The following is a 22,181-nucleotide window of genomic DNA, read 5'->3' as shown; positions in this document are numbered from 1 at the left end:
GTGCTGGAATTGCAAAGGGCAATATACATGTCTGTAATTTAGTTAAAGTCATTGTAAGGCCAACATATATTTTTTAAAAACAGCTTTATGGGACATAATTCACCGATGATGACATTCACCCTTTGAAAGTGTGCAATCAAGTGGTTTTTAGTATACTCGCCACGTTTTGTAACCTTCTTCACTATCTAATTTTAGAACACATCGCTCCCAAAGAAACTCCCTAACCCTGGGCAGTCCCTCCCTCTGCGTGCTTACCTCCACCCTTAGGCCGTCACTAAAAGGATGCTTTGAGGGCTTCAAGTTCCCACGCACCATCCCCGAATGATGCTGCGAAAAGGTGTCTGAAACTCAAAGGTCAAAAGATAAATAAGAATTTGGGCCACAGCTCATCTTTCTGTATTTATTTTCTTTCTTGCTTTCATCCATCACAGTTCCATCCCTGTCTATCCATACTATCTCCTCACATGTTGCCGTCCATCACCCCTAAGTCAGTGGTCGGCAAACTGCGGCTCGAGAGCCACATGTGGCTCTTTGGCCCCTAGAGTGTGGCTCTTCCACAAAATACCACGGCCTGGGTGAGTCTATTTTGAAGAAGTGGCATTAGAAGAAGTTTAAGTTTAAAAAATGTGGCTCTCAAAAGAAATTTCAGTCGTTGTCCTGTTGATATATGGCTCTGTTGACTAATGAGTTTGCCGACCACTGCCCTAAGTGGTAATACCACCTCCTCCTCCTGTATCACTCTACCTGGCCCCGGAAATACTGCTTTTGTTCCCATCGCGATGAAAAATGCTCTCACCACTTATTGATGAGCTTCTCATCACGCTGAGTGGCTTTTCTTAACATTCATCTTTCTTTACATAAGTCACCGACACTGCTGAGTCAAAGGTTTCTTACGTTTCTGGGTCCCCTACTAGCTCCCTTTCTCTTTCTTCCTATGAATGAGGAGTGCCCCGCACTCTTGCCTGTTATCTCTTTCTTTCCCCCTCGCTCTCATTTTATGTCACCCATTTGATATACTTTAACTTTCATCTCTTTTGGACTGGGTCTGGACTCAGTACCTTCAGGCTGAAACTCTCTCCTGTCTTCAGGTCCTTATTTCCAGTGGTTTGATGGACAGCCTTCCAGCACCCGAAGCACACAATGCCTCCAACAGCTTTCATCACATCCACTCCATCAAACAGCTTTCAGCTTCTCACTGCCTTTCTTCAGTACCTGGACTCTACCTCCAGCCATCCTCTGGCTTAAAACCTGAGCTTCTGAAATTTACTTCTTCACCTCTTCACATTTCATAATCACTTGCCAAGTCTGAAAGATTGTCCCCTTTCAACATTTGCCCGTCCATCCTTCTCTTTCCCTTCAGATGCCATTACCCTAATTGCAGGGACAGGAGCACCATCTTTCCCCGCTTTTCCCTGCCTCCTATCCCGACATTCTCTGACTTCACAGCCAAATCAGTCTTCCCAATTCAGGGTTTAAATGAATCCTAGTCTCTGCCTGACATGGTTTTCTGTAAACAGCCCCGACCTACTTCTCTTCTTTTGTTTCTCATCTCTCCAGCCAAACTGGATCCCTTTTGGTTTTCTCAAATGCCCTTCTTAGGGCTTATCTTAGTTCATTCTGCTCCAAAACTATTAGGTTCTTTTCCTTTCTAATGTCCACCATTGACCCAAATTTCACATTATCTTCTCTATAAAGTTCCTTTTTTCACTCCAAGAAATTACTTATTTCCCCTTGTGTATTCTATAACACTGGGCCTGTGTGACCTTTATAGCCCATTTACTCATTTTGTACCTCATTTTCCTTAATAGACAGGAGGAGTCCCAAAAGCAAGGGCTAGATTATAAATATTCACCTGCAGGGCCTGGCACTTTGTTTTGTTGTGTGAGTTTGTAGTGGGTGCTGCTGTGGGCATCAGCATACCCTAAATAATAGTGGTTTCCATAAAATAAAACTCACTTTTCTTTTACCTAAATAACTCAGGGCTGGCAGTGTCGCTCGGCTCCACAAAGTCCTCAAAGATCCTTTTTATGTCTTTCTTCCATGGCTTTGACCTCAGGACCCAGGACGGTTTCTGCCCCCCGCACGTGAGAAGGAAGGTGGGCTGAGAAGGAAGAGCTGCAGGCCCACTGGCTCTGGCTCTGAGGGAAGGCTCCTGGGGGCCACTGCGAGTCACATTCTCTTTTATGTTGTTGGCCAGAGTTGGGTCCCATGGCCACACCTCGTTGCAAAAAAGGCTGAAAAAGGCGATCTTTACAATCGGTGGCTAATTTATCGCCAAATAGTGTATGACTCTGGGAAAAAGGCAGAGGACCATAGAGGTTAAGTCGGTGACAATGATGTTCCAGGGGAGGTTCGCCAACTGGGGCGTGTGCCGCCCTGTGGTGGGGAATGTCTGTGATGATGGCGGTTGTGTGTGTGTGTGTGGGGGGGGCGGGTATGGGAACCCTCATTATTTTCAGTTCCAGTTTGCTGTGCCTCCAACACTATGGTTAAAGAAAGGGTCTATTAAAAAACTAGGGCAGAAAGGAGGAGTCTCTGCCTCATTTCTCCAGAATAGATGAAAACAAACATTATGGAGTAAATGAGTGGATGATAATAGCGGGTGAAAGGTGGCACGCAAAGACTGAAGTCATTTTGTAAGGACTCTATATTTAGAAATTTTTTTATTAGTGAACTTCATGCTTAATAATCCTATTATCCTTAATCTAACATTCTGTTTCATGGGTTAGCGATTATAGTCTTATTAACTTTAGGAGAAGAAATCTTCCAAAATCAGTTTCCAATTAAGTATAGCTTTACTGGATTTATACCTAAATTATTTCTTTTAAAAGAGAGGAGGAGTTTTTTTCTATATTGTATTTCTTAAGCTTGACAATTATCATTACATTTGCATGAACTTCTAAAGTAGCTATTTCAGCTATTCGTGTCATTTAAACGCTTTAGAGTAGGCACCTATAACTCCAGCAAAGAATGTGTGTGTTCCCAAATAGCTCTCTTTAATTGTCTATTTCCCCTATGTTTCTGTTAACAAGTAAGCCTTAGGGAGGTACCTTACCTTTTAATGATGGTGCATTTCTTTAGTCTCCACATAGATTTGAAAATTTAACCTATTTATTTTTCGGTTCTCATTGTATCTCAACACTTCTGGTCTCCCAGAAAAATAATTGGGTGATTGTCTGAGGAGCCTAATTTGTTCACTTATTTTTTTCAAGTGCACACTGATTACCTGAGATTTCATTGGGTAACAACCCTGCTGGAAGACTAAGGTCACCCATCTCACCAGGGGGACACGGGGATGGAGCTGGAGAAAAGTAGGACCTGTTAGTATTGAAATTTCCTGGGTGTTCAGAGCTAAGTCCAGATAATGGCCGATGGGAAAGATCCTCTCCCAGAATGCTTGGCGGCACTTATGGAAAACATCCCCCCATCCTTTTCCATTCATAATCCTCTCCATCGGGCCTTGCTAAGGTTTGCTTTCTGTCTATGAGTCACGTTGCCCCCAGGAGAAGCCTTAGAGCATGTCCTTTGTAGGAACCCAGTGTTTCTCTAAACAGATCCCAGAGGTTGACCTGGGACTAAATTAAGTAAATTTTCAGTTGACAGGGACGTTGTGAGTAGGATCGTTATGTTGATTTTACCTGATAGGAAGGGGTGTTAAGGCCCATCTCTGAAACTGGTGTCCCCAAGTTAAAGAAACATTTCTGAATTTGTTGTGCCCCTCCTAACCTTCTTCAGTGCTTCGTAATTTAATGCCCCGAAGAGAGTGTTCTTCAGCAGTCTCCTTAAGTCCCCTGTTCTTGAGCCCCCGTTCCTCTTAAGTGAACTATTGATCAGTTGCTGTGCTCATTCTTTTGTTCTCTTTGAGAAGAGTTATTATGAGTCCATTGTTCGGCTCTCAAATGGGTCCAGTCAATTTTCCAATTGCCTGAGGATAAATATCAAATTCCTGTCCTCCAGAAGCCATAAGCAAATACACCTCTCTCCGCTGATGAAATCAAGTTTCCTAAGTGTTACTGCTAGGAGGAGGGTAGAGTTGCCAAACTAAATGAAATGTCCTGATTATAGCCGAAACCGGTTTGGCTCAGTGGATAGAGCATCGGCCTGCGGACTAAAAGGTCCCAGGTTCGATTCGGGTCAAGGGCATGTACCTTGGTTGCGGGCACATCCCCAGTGGGGGTTGTGCAGGAGGCAGCTGATCGATGTTTCTCTATCATCGATGTTTCTAACTCTCTATCCCTCTCTCTTCCTCTCTGTAAAAAATCAATAAAATATATTTTAAAAAAATGTCCTGATTATGTCTTTGAACCCCCTTAAAAAATGGCTGCCACCGATGCCTGTCAACTTTCATCAACATAAATGGTCTTTCCTTGAAAACGGAAAAATAATTATAAGCCATGAACATCTTTATTTCTGTCATTACTTCATTTCCTAAACAACTTGGAGCATCCAGTATAAACTTAGCTCTGTGAGAAATACAAAGAAGGAAAACGTACAGTTGTCCTTTTTAATGTTTTTGAAATCTGGTTGAATAATTCCAGGGGATCACAGAGAGGGACTTGGGGCAGGAGGTGCAAGGCATTATGGGTAATGAGAAAGCATCAGTTGTCCATGGGAAAGTTCTGAGAAAGACAACAAGGGGAGAACGTGGTTGGAATCCAGGGCAAATGAAAGCCTCGGGAAAGACAGAAAGGCTGGTCCCTCGAGTGCAATTTTAGCTCCGGTTCCAGGTATCGGATCGGGAAGCACAATACAGGGACAAAGTTAATAAGAGCAAGGTGACAGTACCCGGTAGGGGGAGTGAGACGGGGAGTGATAATGGGTAGAAAACACCTTGGGAGGTAAATATCACCACCAGAGATGTTACAATATAATGAAGCAGTAACAGTAGTGAACATGTGCTGAATTCCAGGTGCCAGGCAGTATCTAATCCTAATTTTGACCTTAAGCTATTAAGGCTATTCGTTAATTTAATCACCCTGGTATTTGTTTCATGAGTTTGCTCTTATTACCCCCATTTTATTAATAAGACCATCATTTCCTGGAGTTTGCAGAGCAAGTAAGTTGCAAAGCTGGGCCCTGAGTCCTGCAGGCTGATGGCAGAGCCTGCGTTCCCAACCGCTCTGAGGGATTACCTGGGTACCACGAAGAGGTGTAGGAGGCAGGCAATTACAGAAGCACAGGAGAGAGAGACGCAGGGTCACAGTGGCTGGGAGGCATAGCACTGACTTTTTGGAGGTTGTTTAATCTTGCTAGAGATATAGTTAGCATTTTCATAGGTGGAGCGTTGAGCCTGGGGGGATCCCCTTTAATTAGATAGCAGAATCAGAAAAACGAGCTAGTAAATGAGAGGATGGTGAGGTGTTGTTGGAACTTGCACAACTCGAACTGCGTGTGTATTGAGAAAGCAGTAGCAATTGTTGAAATACTAGATGCAAACTGAGCAATGAGCGGAAGGTGCAGTTTTGCTTCAAACATTTCAAAGGGAAATATCACATAAAAACAAAAGAAAGTGTAAAAACGAAACTAGACTTTGTGTTCTAAAGCAAAGCTACACTTGAGTCATGCAAGAAAAACATAGGAAAAAAACACCAGTTTTGATGTCGCATGGGGTTTTGTTAGCTTTTCAACAAAGTTTCTAGAGGAATTTCTCAGTGTGCCTTCAGCGTGGAGGGTTTCAGGGAAATAAGCAATTACTGGCCTGCCCATCAAACACCCAATGTGTGGCACCCAGAGACACCGTGGGTTTATCGTTTGCAATTTCAAATCGTATCAGGTGACACCTCATGTGACGTGATGTATGAGACTAGCAGGAGTGTAATAGTGTAAAGTCCCCAAAGACAGCAGAATTGCACAATACAGGCTTTCCAAGTTCACTAACTTAGCATAGTTCACTTTTTAAAGGCATTTTGCACATGCAATACATGTACCCACTGGGAAAAATTTTATTAGTATCAAGGCTGTACCGTCGTGTATTAGACTGTATTCTTAATGATTTTAGCTTTGGTTGTGTATGTGTCCTACCTTCCCCAATAGATTATAAATTCCATGAGGTCATCTTGCTTCCCAAATTTACCTCATTTATCTGTTATTTACATGATAACCACAGTGTTCTTAAGGAAAATGAATATAATCTCTCTGGCTAAAACTTTCCAGTGGCTTTCCCATTATCCTTGGATTCCAAATCCCCTGCCATCACTTGTCTCTTAGTCTGCGTGGGCAGCTATATCAAAATACCGTAGACTCACTGCTTAAGTAACAGGTATTTATCTCTCACGGACTTGGGTGCTTGGAAGTCCAAGATCAAGGTGCTGGCAGAGTCAGGCCTGGTGAGAACCTGCCACTTGGCTTGGAAGAGAGCCACGTGTTTGCTGGACCCCCACACGGCTTTTCTTGGTGCTGGCTGGTAAAGATTTCTCTCTCTCCTCCTCCTCCTGTAAGAGCACTAATGCTACCCTGAGCGTCACACCTGAGAATCTCATGCAAATCTGATTACACCCCAAAGGCTCCACCTCTAGTACCATTAAACTGGGGGCTAGGGCCTCAGTGTGTGAATTGTGGGAGCCTGTAACAATCTACCAGATCTCATTCCAGTCTTCCCCTCGGACCCGACCGCTCCTCCTCTCCCTCCACATTGTTCCGCACGCAGCTCCTGCGATGCAGGTGCCCTCTGTTCCCTAGGGCGGTCTGTGTAATCGGGGCTCAGCTGAGATTCTCTTCCGAGGCTGGAGCGGGGGTGTGTGTGGGGGTGCGGTCCTGAGGACAGCCCTGCAGCACAATCCTTACATTCGCCTCCTGGCTCCTTGCATTTCAGGGTCTGACCGAAAGTCGGGCAAAATCTTCTCAGAACCAACTTATTAACAACAAGGGGTCTTATCTATGTCTTTAAAACAATCGTGCTCAGGGGCCCCACCTCTGTCCCCATGTCACCTACTGGCTGCTAATGAGTAGGCTAAGCCAATAGGCCACAACTTTCTGGCATGCGTGTCTTCCTATGACCAATGAAAATGCAATTCAAGCATATGCCCTCTCATTCTCTGATCCCTCCTTCTCTGCTCTCAGTCTTAACGCACAATGTTAATGTCACATCTGTCTGCTTAAATGACGGGAAGAGGTTAAGTTGGGAGGTTGTCCGCTTTGTCTTTAACAGGATGAATAGCACTTACGTTATCAGTGCCACTTTCTGCACAGAAACAGGACCTTGATGAACAGTAGCTAACCGCGAGGACACAGACGTTCTCTGAAGTGCAGGCATTATAGCGGATGAGCACTAGGTGTCACTAGCAGACTCTCAACTGCAATTATCTCCCCCTTCAGAGAATTTGGTGCTGAGTGAAGCCGGACTGATGGAGAAATACAGGCATTCTGAAAAACAACGGGGAACTGTTCCTTCAGCAAATAGTATTTGTTTATATCCAGACAAATGTCTTTTTAAATTATTTTAAGGGGTTATAGTAAAAATAGTAAAGTAACTTTGAGATATGCGGGAGACCATCATTTTATATATATATTAGAACTGTACCTGAAAATTGTGTGTGAATCAAATATGTGTAAACTGAATTATGCTTTCCCACTGATTTTTACAATTTTAGACAAGTAATTCCACCTCTCCCCATATCACAGTTTAGCATTATTTTAAAATAAAAGTCATTTTTGAGGCGGTGGAAGTGTTATTTTTAAGTAGGTGGTGATTCTGTGGAAAAAAGTCATTGAGCTGGCCCTGGCCGGTGTGGTTCAATGCTTAGAATGTCAGTCCATGCACTGAAGGGTCACAGGTTCGATTCCAGGTCAAAGGTGTATGTCTGGGTGCTTTCAGGTGGCAAGATCACCTCTCTCTCTCTCTCTCTCTCTCTCTCTCTCTCTCTCTCTCTCTCCCTCTCTCCCTCTCTCTCTCTTTCTCTTTTCTTCTTTCTCTTCCTTCCACTCTCTCTAAAAAGCTCAATGGAAAAAAGTATCCTCAGGTGGGGATTAACAACAACAAAAAAGTCATTGAGCTGACCAGGTGGGATTTGACATTTTACTGCTAAAAAATTATACTCCCATAAATCACTAGTAAAAATCATAATTATTCATCTTAATGTTGCTTTTAATAGCTTCTGCTTTTGTAAGCAGATATTCCATGATTAAGTAATTATTCTACATATCATTTGCAAGTACTTAGTCAAATGAATGCTATATCCATCTGATTTTTGCATGCTTAAAAATATGTAATAGGGCTAATTCCCAGATCTTGGGAATGCTCACCACGCAATAAGAATTTTTAATATTTAAGGCACCATGTTGGTGACTTTCACATTGATATGGAACCATATTGTTGATTGAAGTAACTGACCTTTTGAGTATAAACAGATTTGGTGGATGTGAACATGTATATTATTGACTAAGAGTTGCTATAAATTGTGTCCATTAATTTTTTTAAAGCGTAAATATCAGCATACTACAAAGCCAATGCTTAAGCTCAATTATGTATGTGAGTTCTCTTAAAGCTCAAGTATAAATGCAATCCTGAATAATTTGGTTTCAAGATAGTCTGCCAGCCCAACTACTAAATATAAGTCGTTGCTTTCAGACTTTTTCTATGAACTAGGTGATTAGCCATTTCGTTAAATATATGAAACCTGATATCAAAAGTTTGGATAAAATTCTTTCAGGGAACTTATTGGTGCTTTTAAAAAAATGACTAATTCACAACATATCTAAGCTTTCTATGGTTTACTTTGTTCTTTTTAACTAAGCCATTTACCTCTTGTCACCCAAAGTGACATAGCCCCTTCCCGACTTTCAGTTTGCCTGTCTGGGACAGGAAAAGGGATGGGGCTCTATTCTCCCATTGCCCAGGCCATTCACTGGACCCACGCTGATCTCTGGGGTCGCCGCTCAGGCTTTCGCCTTGCCTAGTGGCTCATGGATCTGCCCTGCCTTTAGCTTCCTGCCATTCCCTTCCGCTTTAGGCTCTGCTAATCAAATGCCTCTAAATAAATTTGGAATGACAATTTCTCCATTCTTCTTAGCCTCGCCTCTCCAGAGTTTTCATGCTATATCCCTGTCTGCCGTCCAGTACCCCAGCATGATGCATTATGTCATGTCTCGGTCTCCATCTTAAACTCTCTAGCTATTTTAGAGCGAGCACCACCATGGTGCAGGCTTTTGTATGGCCTGCCCTTCACTCTGTTGTTAGAAGCCAGAGTAGCTATCACTGTTGAGGTGAAAGAAATTCACTGAGTTCCTATTATGTGTCAGGTATAAAGCTAAGGAATGGGGGTACAAATGTGGGTTTAGACAGGGGCCCTAATCTTACAGACCTTACAGCATTCAGGGAATCAACTACTTATTAACTGATGATTTTAATATTATGATGACTATTTCCCATAGACTAATCTTATCAACTCCAGTAGAAGAGATTAAAAATAATATATTTGCTGCAATGATCTAAACATAAGCAATCATCTTCATTTGTGAGGCAATGGATTAAAAACAGTTCTTATAGAATCCCTGGTGTTTAACTCTCAGTTAAGCATTCCTATTTGGCTAGAAAAGATATATATATATATATGTACTGTATATATACACACACATACTAGTAGCCCTACACACGAATCTGTGTGCCAATAGCTCTCTGTGGGGCCTGGCCACTCCGCGTCCACTTCCCAGAGGCTCTCTGCGGCCCAGAGGCCCATCCGTGGCTGGGCGTGGAATGCTTGCCTCGTCACCGTGGTGATGAAGCAAGCATTCTGCCAGGCTGCTCATGCTGCTTGCTCTCAGAGGCAGCCTCCCCGGGACTGGGGGACTCCGGTAGGGCTGAGAGGACTGGGCACTGCCATCTTGTGGCTACGGGCGCCACCATCTTTGTGATGGAGTGACAGTGAATTTGCATATCACCCTTTTATTAGGTAGGATATATATATATATATATATATATATATATATATATATATATGAATATACATACAAATTACAGGAGCCAGGGGTACCCACCAAGGGTGTGGAACCCCCTTCAATAGACAGGGCAGTGAAAGACAGCTTCCCGCCCTTTCCCAATTGCCTGATGACTTTTGACGACTATTTCCAATCCTGTTCTGCTCAATAATGTACAATAGGAGAGAACAATACTGATGTGTATTTCTTTTCTCCCTCTGAATTTCGTTTTCCTCAAAGAATCTCATTTCCTACAGTTCTCATTGGTAGTCCATGGTGAAGACAGGAAAGAAAGAGAAACTGTACAAGAGCAGCTTACATGAATGGCAGGCAAGATGCATTGTGGAGTTAGGGGTCATTGCTGTCTGGTGCAGCTCTAGACGGAAGCCCCACCCGTGTGCGCTGGGAGTCTGCAGCCATCACTCAGAGCGCTCTGTCAGCTCCGGCACGGCAGGAATCCCTGATGCCGTCGCAGTGCTGTGCGCTGGGCATTGTGGTGTCTCAAGGACAGGCCCGGCAGGAAGGAGAAGCGTCGGGAGTTGGCAGTATGAGAGATTAGTTTGTACTCGATGCCACAGATCAAGAAATGATAGTTTAATATCAATCATCACAGACAATTGTGAAAGAACTGGATGTTCATTCATAGAAGATATATTACCCATTATAAGGCAAATCTATCACAAACAGTACCCCACACTCACTGGCTGAAAACTGAACAAGCATCATATCTCCAAGAGCAAATAAGTTCAAATAGATGAGTTTGTCAAGATGAAATTGGATTGACCTTCTACGTCTAGCATAGCAACTAGAGAATAGCCTCATTTAGGACTTCATTACCATAAGTAGGGGTGAAACTTTTGACATTGTCATGAAATGCTAGTAGTTCTCAACCTTATTTCATCATTGAATATGTATGTGTGTGTGTGTGTGTGTGTGTGTGTGTGTGTGTATCCTTATCCTTTTTTAATCCTGTTTTTTAAGCACTGTGTGCAACACAAATCATAGAATTAGAGGTCTAGACCGAAACTCAGAGATTACCTATCCAGTGGTTCCAAACCTTGGTCATATCAGAATGACCACAAGAATGAGTGGGGCTTTCAAATACCCATTCCTCTGCTGCCTAAAGACTCTTAGTAGCTATATTTGTTTCCTCGGGCTGCCAGAAGAAAGTATCACAAACTGGGTGGTTTAAAACGACAAACGTAGATGGTCTCACAGCTGTGGAGCCTAGGAGTCCGAAGCCCAGGGGTCAACAGTGCCCCGTTCCCTCTGACACCTGTAGGGGGTCCTTTGGTGGCTCTTGATAGCTTCTGGGGTTGTTGGCAAGCCGACTGTGGTTGCAGGAGTTTCTCTGCCTCCATCGTCACGTGGCTTCTCCCCTCCAGGTGCAGCCTCCTGGCTCTCCACTTCTTACAAAGACACCAGTTCTATCGGATTAGGCCCCACCTGATTCAGAAAGGCCTCACTACACCTGCCGTGGCCCTACTTCCATTGGCAGGTCCTGGGGGTTAGGACTTGGGTATCCCTTAAGGGAGGCACACAGTTGAACCCATAACAAATGTGCTGGAGTGGACTGAGGGTCATTTAGCTGATTTCACCATGGCCACCTGTGAGAACCACTGGTCAGTAGGTCAAGTCTCTTCTTCGACAGAAGAGGAAACGGAGGGTTGGAATTGTCTGGGGACTCTGAAGTGACAGAGTCAGAACCTGCATAACCCATTCACATATCCATGCAAAGCATCATGCTCTAGACGCCCACTTACTTATGATTATGCTCCTTTGGACTTAGATTAAGGTCATATAATATTTGTCAGCTTTAATACAAAGCTCTGTAGCTTTTTATTTTCATTTTGAAACATGATACATAATATTTAGACCGAGTTTTACATTTAAGAAAATCCTGGTAGCACCCTTATTCAGGCATTCGGGCAAGGTTGATATAGGGGTCAAGTAATTTGCAACTGTAGAGAAGTACACAGATGCCTACTTATATGCATTTGATCTAAGACAGTGAGATGCGTTTTTGGGACTTGGTGGATTCGTTTTGAGATGTGGGTGCTACTTGGGGCAACACAAATGGTGGCTTAAATGTCACTGATTGAAATCAGATGGTTTTCAGACATAGGGAGCCTGTGTCTGCCAACACTGAAGGATAGAGAGAGAGCGGGCTGGGCCGCTCCATGCGGTGTGCGTCTCTCAGTCCTCTCCAGCTGTGCTTTCAGTTAGGACAAGTCGTGATGAAATAATTAAAAAATAGGCGTTACCATTTAGAGAGAAAGGACATTAAAATGGTGCTTCCCGCACAATTAGAATTATTCACAACACTTGTAATGCAAAAGCGCTAAAAATTCGGGATGATGTCATAAAACTGAGGCCAGAAAGACCACTGGAATGAGGAATTCATTTGGAAACCATGACAACCGTCTTCAAATACGCCCACATTCCAGTTGTTTCTCTGGGAGAAAAGGAAGGTGAGGTTGAGATCTGTGCTGGGTGATGAGATCAGGGATAAGGATTCAGAACACATGGTGCATCCCGCTCTTCTTTGCTCCATTCCTGCCAATAAACTAAGTTAGGAAATGGGCTACTTTTCTCTGTACAGCAAGAAAGGTGCTGAATAGACAGGGTTTTCCATGGGAGCGGCCAAGCAGGGGCAGTGTGCTCTCTGGGGACAACTATTTACAGCCAGCCAGCAAACTGTCAGGATTGGAGGGCCCTGCTGCACGTGGGGTGCTGATGGTTGAGTACACGGTTAGGAAAGAGAAGCGGCCCTGGACAAACCAGGCAGTTTACGTGCAGGAAGACTTCACATGTGTGACATGTAACCGGAAAGTTACCTTCTTTTCCACTCAGGAGGTTATCTCCAATTCATTTTTTAAAAATATATCTTTATTGATTTCAGAGAGGAAGGAAGTGGGAGAGAGAGATAGAAACATCAATGATAAGAGAGAATCATGGATCGGCTGCCTCCTGCATGCCCCCCACGGGGGATCGAGCCCGCAACCTGGGCATGTGCCCTTGACTGGAATCGAACCTGGGACCCTTCAGTCCGCTGGCCAACGCTCTATCTACCAAGCCAAACCGGCTAGGGTTCAAATTCATTTTTGAAAGCTAGTAGATGAGACTGTGCTAGGACCGGTTTATTTATTCAGTGGATGGCATGGAAAATATAATAAAAATATTAATCAAGTCACTTTCAAAATATCCCTGGGTGGCCATCAAACAATAATGCGGAGATAATCCCAGGCAGAAGAGCACACTTACATATTTTGAGAGACATTTCCAACTCCAGACATAATTGAGATCCAATGTGAGAAAAAATGAAAGAGAAACAATATACATCACAAATCAGAGGAGGACATTTTATGTAGAGTCCATTAAACCAGTCAGAGAAAGACAAATACCATGTGATTTCACTCAGATGTGGAATCTAATGACCAAAATAAACTGACAAACAGAATAGAAACAGACTCATAGATAGAGTGAATGGACTGACAGCCGTCACAAGGGGTGGGGGTTGTGAGGCTGGATGGGAAAAGGGAAGGGATTCAACAACAAAAACTCATAGACATAGACAACAGTGTGGCGATGGCCAGAGGGAAAGAGGTTTGGGGGGACGTTGGAGAGGGTAAAGGGGGCATGAATGGTGATGGGAGGAGACTTGACTAGGGGTGGTGAACACACATTATGATCTTCAGACGATGTATTGTAGAATTGAACACCTGAAACCTACTTGATTTTATTACCCAATGTCACCCTATACATTCCATTTAAAATGAATGAAGGAGCAGAGCCAAGGTGAAGCCTCCCGCAAAGCACTGTGGAGTGTCTGAGTGAGGTCTTCAGACCCCAGAAACCAGCGCCAGAACCTCCTGCCACGTTGGTTAAAATGAAAAGTCTGGAACCCTACCCTACACCTTCTAAATCAGAACATGGGTGGGGTGCACATCGGATCACTTTCCCTCCTGTGATTCTTATGTTCCCTTAAGTCTAGAGATAGAGCCCCAGATTTTATAAAGCCTAGAGGTTCAGAAGTGCCAGCTCTAAGGAAGATGAAGAAGCCGTCTAGGATGGGACTGGATGGGGATTCGAGTGTGTAATCCAAAGGCTTATCTAAACGTCATTAAAGAAAGATAAAGAGCCAAGAGCAAGTTCAGGGCCTGGCAGCTGAGTCCAGGAAAGGAAAAGGAAATCAGTTATTTAGAGGCATTTGCTCACGGCATAAGGAAGGAGTGGTTTAGGATGTGCCCTTGTACACGGATTCCACAAAACTGTGCACTATTGCTTGACAACGGTAGGCGCAGCTCTGCAAGGCCCAGGGAGAAGGTGAAATGGCCGGCATCCGGAGAGCACAGCTTGTGTGGCTGCCATGCGGCCACATGAGCAGAGGAGCAGATATGCCGTCCTTCCCGTGGCCACTATCGCTCACCTGCATGCAAACTTCTGGGAAGGCTCTTGGTGACTTTCGTTCTGTGATTTTAGCATTTACTGCTTTATGATTCCAATTAGATCCCGATCCCCATAATAATATAATTGAAATCCTCATTAAATAATGCTGCCAGGGCTAAGACTAAAATTTGGGCCAGAAATAATGCCTGAAAATCCATAATTTTGAAAGAGGATTTAAATGCAATAAAATGTCACGGAGAACTCCAGAATCCATGATTATGTGTTCTCGTGTAAATTTAAAAGATGGTATGTTGTAAAATAATAGAGGCAATGCTGGGAAGAAAGATAGGGAAAGAAAAATACCTCATAATGGTTAAAAGATACCTGCTCCAACATGCTCCCCAAGCTTACGTTTCTTCACCTGGGAAATTTTACTAAATAATACTGCAAATTTTCAACTACACAGATATTCAGGAAGCTATCACTTGTGTCAGATGCAACTCTCCAATGTTGCTCAAACATAGTACATGGAGGAAGTTTTAGACCATTAGCTGGAGAAAGAGGGACAGATCCTGGGGCTTAGAGTGTCATATAAAGGCTGTGGAATTCGGCCATTGAGTGAGAGTAATATGACTGCAATTTTTAAAACAGAATAAGTTAAGTTTCTGTTGTAGAGAGACCTGGATGATAGCAGTGTGGAGGAGGACAGGAATGGAGGCAGAGTGACCTGTTAGCAACTCGGTTTGTGATTAGATAAAAGAGGATTGGGAATTGACTAGGTCATCGGTGGCAGTTTTGGGGAAGAAAAGCATAAGTTGAAAAGTATTGAGGCCAGTCAGCCAACAAATGTTAAGGAAGGGTCTGCTACGTGAGAACAAGTGTTCTCTGCCTCCGAGGAAAAATCCATAGCACTTGGAGTTTGATTGGATGTGCCCGTTGTCAAACAGAATAGCTAACAATCTGCTAGTGGGAGAGGAGATAAGGGGAAATTTCTCTTGACTAAGAAGTTTGCCTGTTTAGACCAGACGGAAACCGAATTTGCCCAGAATAAAGCGACACTTTTGAGAGACAGACACTGTCAAGCTGGCCAAGTAGACCAAACCCACCAGACCAGGCCTGGATGTGGAGCACACAGGTCAGGTTCCAGAAGGTAGAGCCAGCTTGTCTAATGGACTCACTGGGTTCTAAGGGAAGATTAAGCTGAACATTTACTATGCTGTAAGACATGCATTGGGAAGACTTTGGAAGGGCAGGATAAGCAGTGGGTGAATGTAGTAATGGTCACTGGAACATTGCATAACAAATCTGAGATCACACCTCACTGGGATATTTAAAGACGGGATGGAGGCCATGCATTGTAGCATGATCCAGCCTTGGTATATGCAGGTACTTGATTGAAAAGCAAACTTCATCACATGTCAGTTATTCATTGATGCCTTTTTTTTTTTTTAACACTTAGCGTGTTTCTAGGAGACTGGGTCTGCATTTTTAATTTACACGGCATTATTACCTGGAACAGACATTTCATGCTGTCCCAAGGCCTGCCATTCTTCTCCTGTGCTAAAGACTTTGTATAGATTTGTTAGATTAAAAGACAAGACAGTTTGATAGAAATTACTTTTACTTGTTCTGAACTAACACATCATGTTTTCTCTCATTGCAAATGTGTATTCCATCAAATGCTAGTTACATTTCAAAGAAATCATTTGCATTAAATCAAATATTGTATTCTTCTAAAAACATAAAGCAGGTATTTAATCACAAAGAAGACATTACGAATTTCAGATCTTTCTTGTCTTTTAATTTTCAACTTGCACATTCCCAATAGCTCATTCAGTTCTATGCTAATATAATTAATGATTTTAAAACATTTGAAACCCATTTTTAAGACTAAGATTGAAAAGACTTGTTTATCGATTTCTATTCAATTTCTTTGTAATTGTGTTTGAATTGGTCTTCTGTGTGTTTTAGTGGGCTATCCCTTTAAGCAAAAGCATAATTAATCTTTTTCTAAAACCTGATTGAGAACTTAATGCTTCTAGGAAAACTTGGAGGATTGATTTTTTGGGCTACTGAGGGCCACCTCAGGATTCAGCCAATCTGTGCTCCTCTTCCACCGTAACTTAGCGGAAACCAGCAGCAATAGCACAGCTTCACCAGCTTTAAGATCACCCCTCCCCCTACCACGCAAATGCAAATGCACAGAAGATAGCCTCACCAATAATGCTGGGGGACAAGAGCTAAGATAAACAGGGTGATTTAATAGGTTCAAATTCCTTCCGGGTAAAAATATCCTGTCAATGATGTGAAGACCACTACAGAACTTAAAGAGGAAACATTTTATACACTTTTCATGTCCTCCACCAAGTTCAAGGTGACTCTGAGCTGGGTGGTCAGGAGAGGTGTTAGTGGGGAAGTCAGGGAGGAGAAATACTCTGGTTATCATGAAGGCCTTTTAACCCTTTCTGAGAGAGAAAGAGCTCAGGGGGTTGGTGGGCAAACTACCAGCTATGAATGAACTCAGGTCTTGGCTACCCATGGGATCACCCCCAGCACACCCCCACCGTGTCCCCAGACTCAGTTTTCACTACTCCTGGTGGTAGAAAAACTCCTCAGCTGTTTCTTAAATAGAGCAGGTGTCCAGAGCTGAGGACTGATTCTCTGTTGCCGGCAGAATGCATAACCTAAAGTCTGAGCAAGCAGGCAGACATCAGTGGGTAGGGCAGGCTGCCAGCCCACCCACACTCCCAGCCCGCTTCGGAGCCCCTCAGACCCACGGATGGAATTCAGTGGTGTTATTTGGTTAGACCTCTCATTTGTGGTGTTTGGCTCCTTTTCTAGATTTATCAGAGGAGCATTCTCTTCAGACAAGTGTTCACAGGTCAATAACTACATAGCCTATCGATCACTCTCCATTTCTCTGTGTACATGTGTGATGAAAAAACTCCCCACTGTATATGTTTTCTTTGGTGTTTCTTGCACAAAAGGTCAATCTTTCTGTGATCCATCCATAGAAAGAATTTGATTTTTTTTTCTTTTTGTTACTCTCCTCACAAGCTGTCAGCTCTTCGGTGATCCACATAAACAGAGTTATATTTGATGGGTGATGAAAAGCTAAGAAAGCACGGTTACAAAATGGATGTATACCACTGCTTTCCAGGGGCAGGCTGTTCATAGAACAGTCAAATGTCCTAGTTTCTAAGCAGGCACAGGACTTGAACTCATAATACCCAGAGTTACTGGGTACAGTTCTATCACCACCACTCAAACGTCTAGTGGCCAATGTGACATTTCCAAGCGGAGAAAATGCCCTTACTTAAATGAAGGTCACACGGAAATGTGTCAGCAGAGTGGGAAGTGGACTGTTGTAAGACCATGCTGTGATGGTCCTCCCTGGCAGGGGTCAGCCCGCGAACAGCATCACTAACGGTGACAACCAGTGTCCTAGGACCATGGGGGTGGCGGTAAAGGATCTCTTTATGACCTTAGACCACCACCACTGAGAATAGTCTTGGAGACCAGGAATCTATAGAGGGAAATGAAGATTTCTTAACTAAACAGAGGGCACACACACACACACACACACACACACACACAGGAGATGACTGTGAAGGGCAAGACTCTGTCACGTCAGGCGCCTGTCTTCTCTGCAAAAATAAGCCTGGCTACCGACTCAGAGAAAACCAGGCAGAACCAGCGATGAAAGAGCAGCCTGTGAAGCCAGTGATTAAAAATACTGACGTCCTCCAAAGAGGCTGATCATTACCCGTCGCTTATCCCTGAAATATGACCTGGCCAGACACTAAGCTGCTTGGGACACACATATTTCTTAGGAATTACCAAGGAGAGAGACGCAGAGCCAGTATCCACTCTCCTGCTCCATCAATCACTGGTCCTTGCGCATGAATCAGCCACTCCTTTGCACTCAGCCTCCCTCTTCTCCGACCCCCCAGGAACATGGGGATCCTGGACGTCTGCTAGGGAATCAGAAGCAACTTCCAAGGAAATGCCTGATTTATACTCTTCAGCATGGGAGGCCCATTTAAACAGGGAGGACCCCCTGGAGTCTGGCCTCGGGGACCCGGACCCCAGAAGGGGAAATGTCCAGGCAAAGCTTCTCAAGGCCTCCGGGAGGCGCAGGGCCAGAGAGTGGGCTGCTGGCGGCTGGGGAAGGTCTGCACCCACCCTGCAGCTGTCTGTGCTGCCTGCAGGCTCAGCCGATAGGAAAGGTGACCTGCAAGCAAGCAGCCCCGAAGCTGTAGCCCAGGAAGGAACGTCCCTACCCAACAACCCGAGCGAGAGGAAAGCGAAGGAGGCCGGAGCAGACGGGGGGCTTTCCTGGTAGAGCTTCCTTGTAACTGCTCACAACTCTGATTTCACTGGAGTCTTCGTTTTCAAATACAACACGAAGAGAGGAAAGAAAGGGCGTGAGATGGAAGGGGAGTGGACCGGAGCACACCCACAGCCTTCTCTCTTGTTCTCTCTACCATGTGACCAGCAGAGGGGACAGGTTAGTACCTCCATTAACCAGGGCTGCGGGTGCCAGCCAGTGGAGGGGCAGCGCCATCACCCACCTTTGCAAATACTTCGTGTTGGGAAAGTTAATGGGAGAATCTACATTAGATTTGAGGCGACCTTGGAGAAGAAGGCGTCGCCCCGACTTCTCTAGCTTGACTTGGGCAGAATCCTGAGGAGACCAACGCTGACTTGTTGCCTTGGTTGGTCACTCTTTCCGGGCTACTCTGTGGCCAGATGGCTGTGTGCTTCTGACTTTAGAAGGTACCACAGATTCCCCCTTTTCCAGGCTACAACACCACGGCATGCACTAGCGCCACAGTGGATTGTAACCAACGACCTGGGCAGTTGTTTGCAGTTCAGATCTGATGTCCCTGCCAAACCACTCGTCTGCCTCTTGCAGCATTCCCCAAAGCATGTGCCACAGGATAGCAGCATCTCGGCTTTTAGAAGTCATTCCATGAAAGCAGCTTTCCCGGTCAAATAACTACAGCAGAACCTGCTGTAAACAATGGGGAGTGGATTGGTTTACCCAGGCTTTCTCAGAACCCCGACGAGGGGAGTGAGAGAAGTGCAGTCGCTGGCAGCTTATGTGAGTCTTCACTCCATTTATTTCTAAGTTTGACCTTGAGCAAGTTACTTAATCGTTCCAAGATTTAATACACTCATCTGTAAAAATTAAGATACAAACACCCACACCACACAATTGGTCAGTGGATTAAACAAAATAAAAGACCTAAAGCCGTAGCATTTGCTATTTGTTTTGGAGTGTAATTTGCATTATTATATTTCTACCTCATCATGCAATTTGGATTATGGCTTTGTCATGCCAACAAGGTAGATTCAACTTTAATGCCCAAACAAAGAAGAGTTGTAGCTGGTAATTTTTAATTTGACTTCATCATTGTTTTATTAGCTGCCCCGTCGGGAGTCATACAGCAAATCTCGGCAAATGAGCCGACCGTCTCATGCCCCCTTGTTATGTGGCCTTAGTGTTATCCCATCCTGGCCATTGATTTTTCCCTCGGAATTCTCTAGCCCTTCCAGAGGCCTGCACTGCTGATGCGATGCATTGCTAATTAGCACTGGAAAGGTGTGCTTCCTACACACAGCGCGCTCTTGCTGGGGAGCCAACTCTCCTCTGAGGCGCTGCCCTTCCTTCTCACATTACAGTGAGCTGAGGTTCCTGGTTTGCATTGCCAGAGTCATCAGGTATCTGAGCCCTGAATTCCCAGCCACACCACCCCATCCTTCTTCATCCAGGGGCAATGCATATGCGGGAGGGGTCACCCTCCTGGAGACAGTTCAACGATTAGTTTCAGCCCCAAAAGAACTCAAAGTAAATCAGACCCTTTGCTCTCCAGAACCTGTCATACGAGATTGCATTTTAGGGACAGAGGGAGCTTTTAAAATTCTTCATCTAACGCTTTGTAAGAATGCCTTTTGGAAAGAAAGGAGAATTATAACTATAGATAAGAAACCCAGTCATATGCCACGGTTTACTCCCTCTTCCTCTCTCTCTAAATGAATGGCATGACCTTTTTAAAGTTACCAGAGGCAGGTTCTGAAGGATGGTACTATGCATGGCTGTATTTCTGCATGAGAGACTGTATTTGGATATGAAACATGAGTGAGAGCTAAAGAAATATTGTGTGTTGTTTCCTATCAGGCAAATATAATATCAAAGGTGGGGAATTCCAAACACCTTCAGGACAAACAGCTGCTAAAAGGGCTTCCAGGGATGCTACGCGCTCCGTATGGCAGGGTAATTGTCACTTCTAAGTACACAGCGTATGCCAGGCCACTAATCTGAGAGCTGTTACTGAGCACACACTGTGCGCCAAGTTTATGCGCCAAACTCCAAAAAGTAGCACAGAGGACCTTTGTTCTCAGGTGTCTCCTAAGACCGTCCTGCAGCTGAAGCACGTACCGAGGAGAGAACTTTGACTTCCAGCTGCTCCTGGAACCAAATTCTCCCCATCTGTGTCCCCCCAATTCCATGGAACCAAAGGACTGGGACATAACCGGACCTTGCACACCAGAACCCTGTCAGAAGTAAAGGGTCCATTGTCCAGGTGGATCCTTTACTATAAATGGCAAGTGCCAGGTCCTCCAATTAAAACTTGCCCACCAGTTCCTCTGCACACCTGCCCACCGCCCCCCCCCATGCCCTTTAAAACCCTTAGCCTAGTCCAGGGAAGCACCATTAGGTCTTCTACCTTCTCGGTTTCAGCCTTCCTGATCAATAAACCCTTTTGAAGCATCAGATATATGAACTTGGGTTTGGTAAGAGTTCCACTTAAGTCACCCTAAAACATCAGATAGGGAGCTAGAAACGGGAACTCAGCTTCAAATTCAGTGCCTGTGTTATGGTCTGAATGTTTGTATTCCCCCCAAATTCATATGTTGAGATCCTGACTTTCAATGTGATGGTACTTTGAGGTGAGGCCTTTAAAAGATGATTAGGTGGTGAAAACAACGTCCTCGTGGATGGAATGAGCTCCCTCGACCCTTGGCCACGGGATGTTACAGTGAGAAGACCGTCATCACCGAGGAAGCTGGCTCTCTGCAGACACTGACTCTGTCTGCACCAGGATCTTGGACTTCCCAGCCTCCGGAACTGTGAGAAATATATTTCTGTTCTTTATAACCCAACTTACTTACGGCATTTTGCTATAACTGTCCAAATAAACGAAGACAGGCAGGAAATGCAGCGAGACAATATGCACAAAGAAGTGGTATTTTGAACCATATGAGAAATGATGTCATTGAGGAAATGACTAACTTTTGGAGAAAGCCTAAGATGAGAAGAGAGAAACTAAATGAAGATGAACAGTAGATATGAGGTATGTTTAGAATAGTGTTTAGAACCTATTGTGACTCAATAAGTGCAAGCTGTTATTATTGTTGTTGCTATTGTTAGTGTAAACATTAGAGATGGTCCAAGATTTGAGAGCGAATCCTAGAGAGAATTAAGGGAAGTAGGAAGGTTAAAGTGGGGAGATCTCCAGGGCCCTGTACTGCAAAAAGAGGAAGATGTGAGGAGAAGGACGGCAAGACCATTCCATTCAAGTGGGGGCAATTAGAGACTAAAGTGCCTGGTCCTTGGAATTCTTGTCTCCAACACCTTTGTAATTTAGGAGCAAGACTATGTGATGGTAACTTAGCTACCTGAACTGTGACTGACGTGATTTGTTCACCATCACCAAAAATACCTCTTCAACAGATACTCCACCTGCTACTGAAGAGAGGATAGGGGCTCTTAAAATAAATGCAACTGGCAAGCTATTTTTAACATAGGAGAAAGTAGGAAACTATGAATCAATAAAATACAATTCCCTGTGATGATTTTTAATAAAGCCAAC

This window comes from Cnephaeus nilssonii, assembly GCF_951640355.1.
Source record: "Cnephaeus nilssonii genome assembly, chromosome: 11".
Taxonomy (NCBI): Eukaryota; Metazoa; Chordata; class Mammalia; order Chiroptera; family Vespertilionidae; genus Cnephaeus; species Cnephaeus nilssonii.
This window is presented reverse-complemented; position numbering follows the sequence as displayed.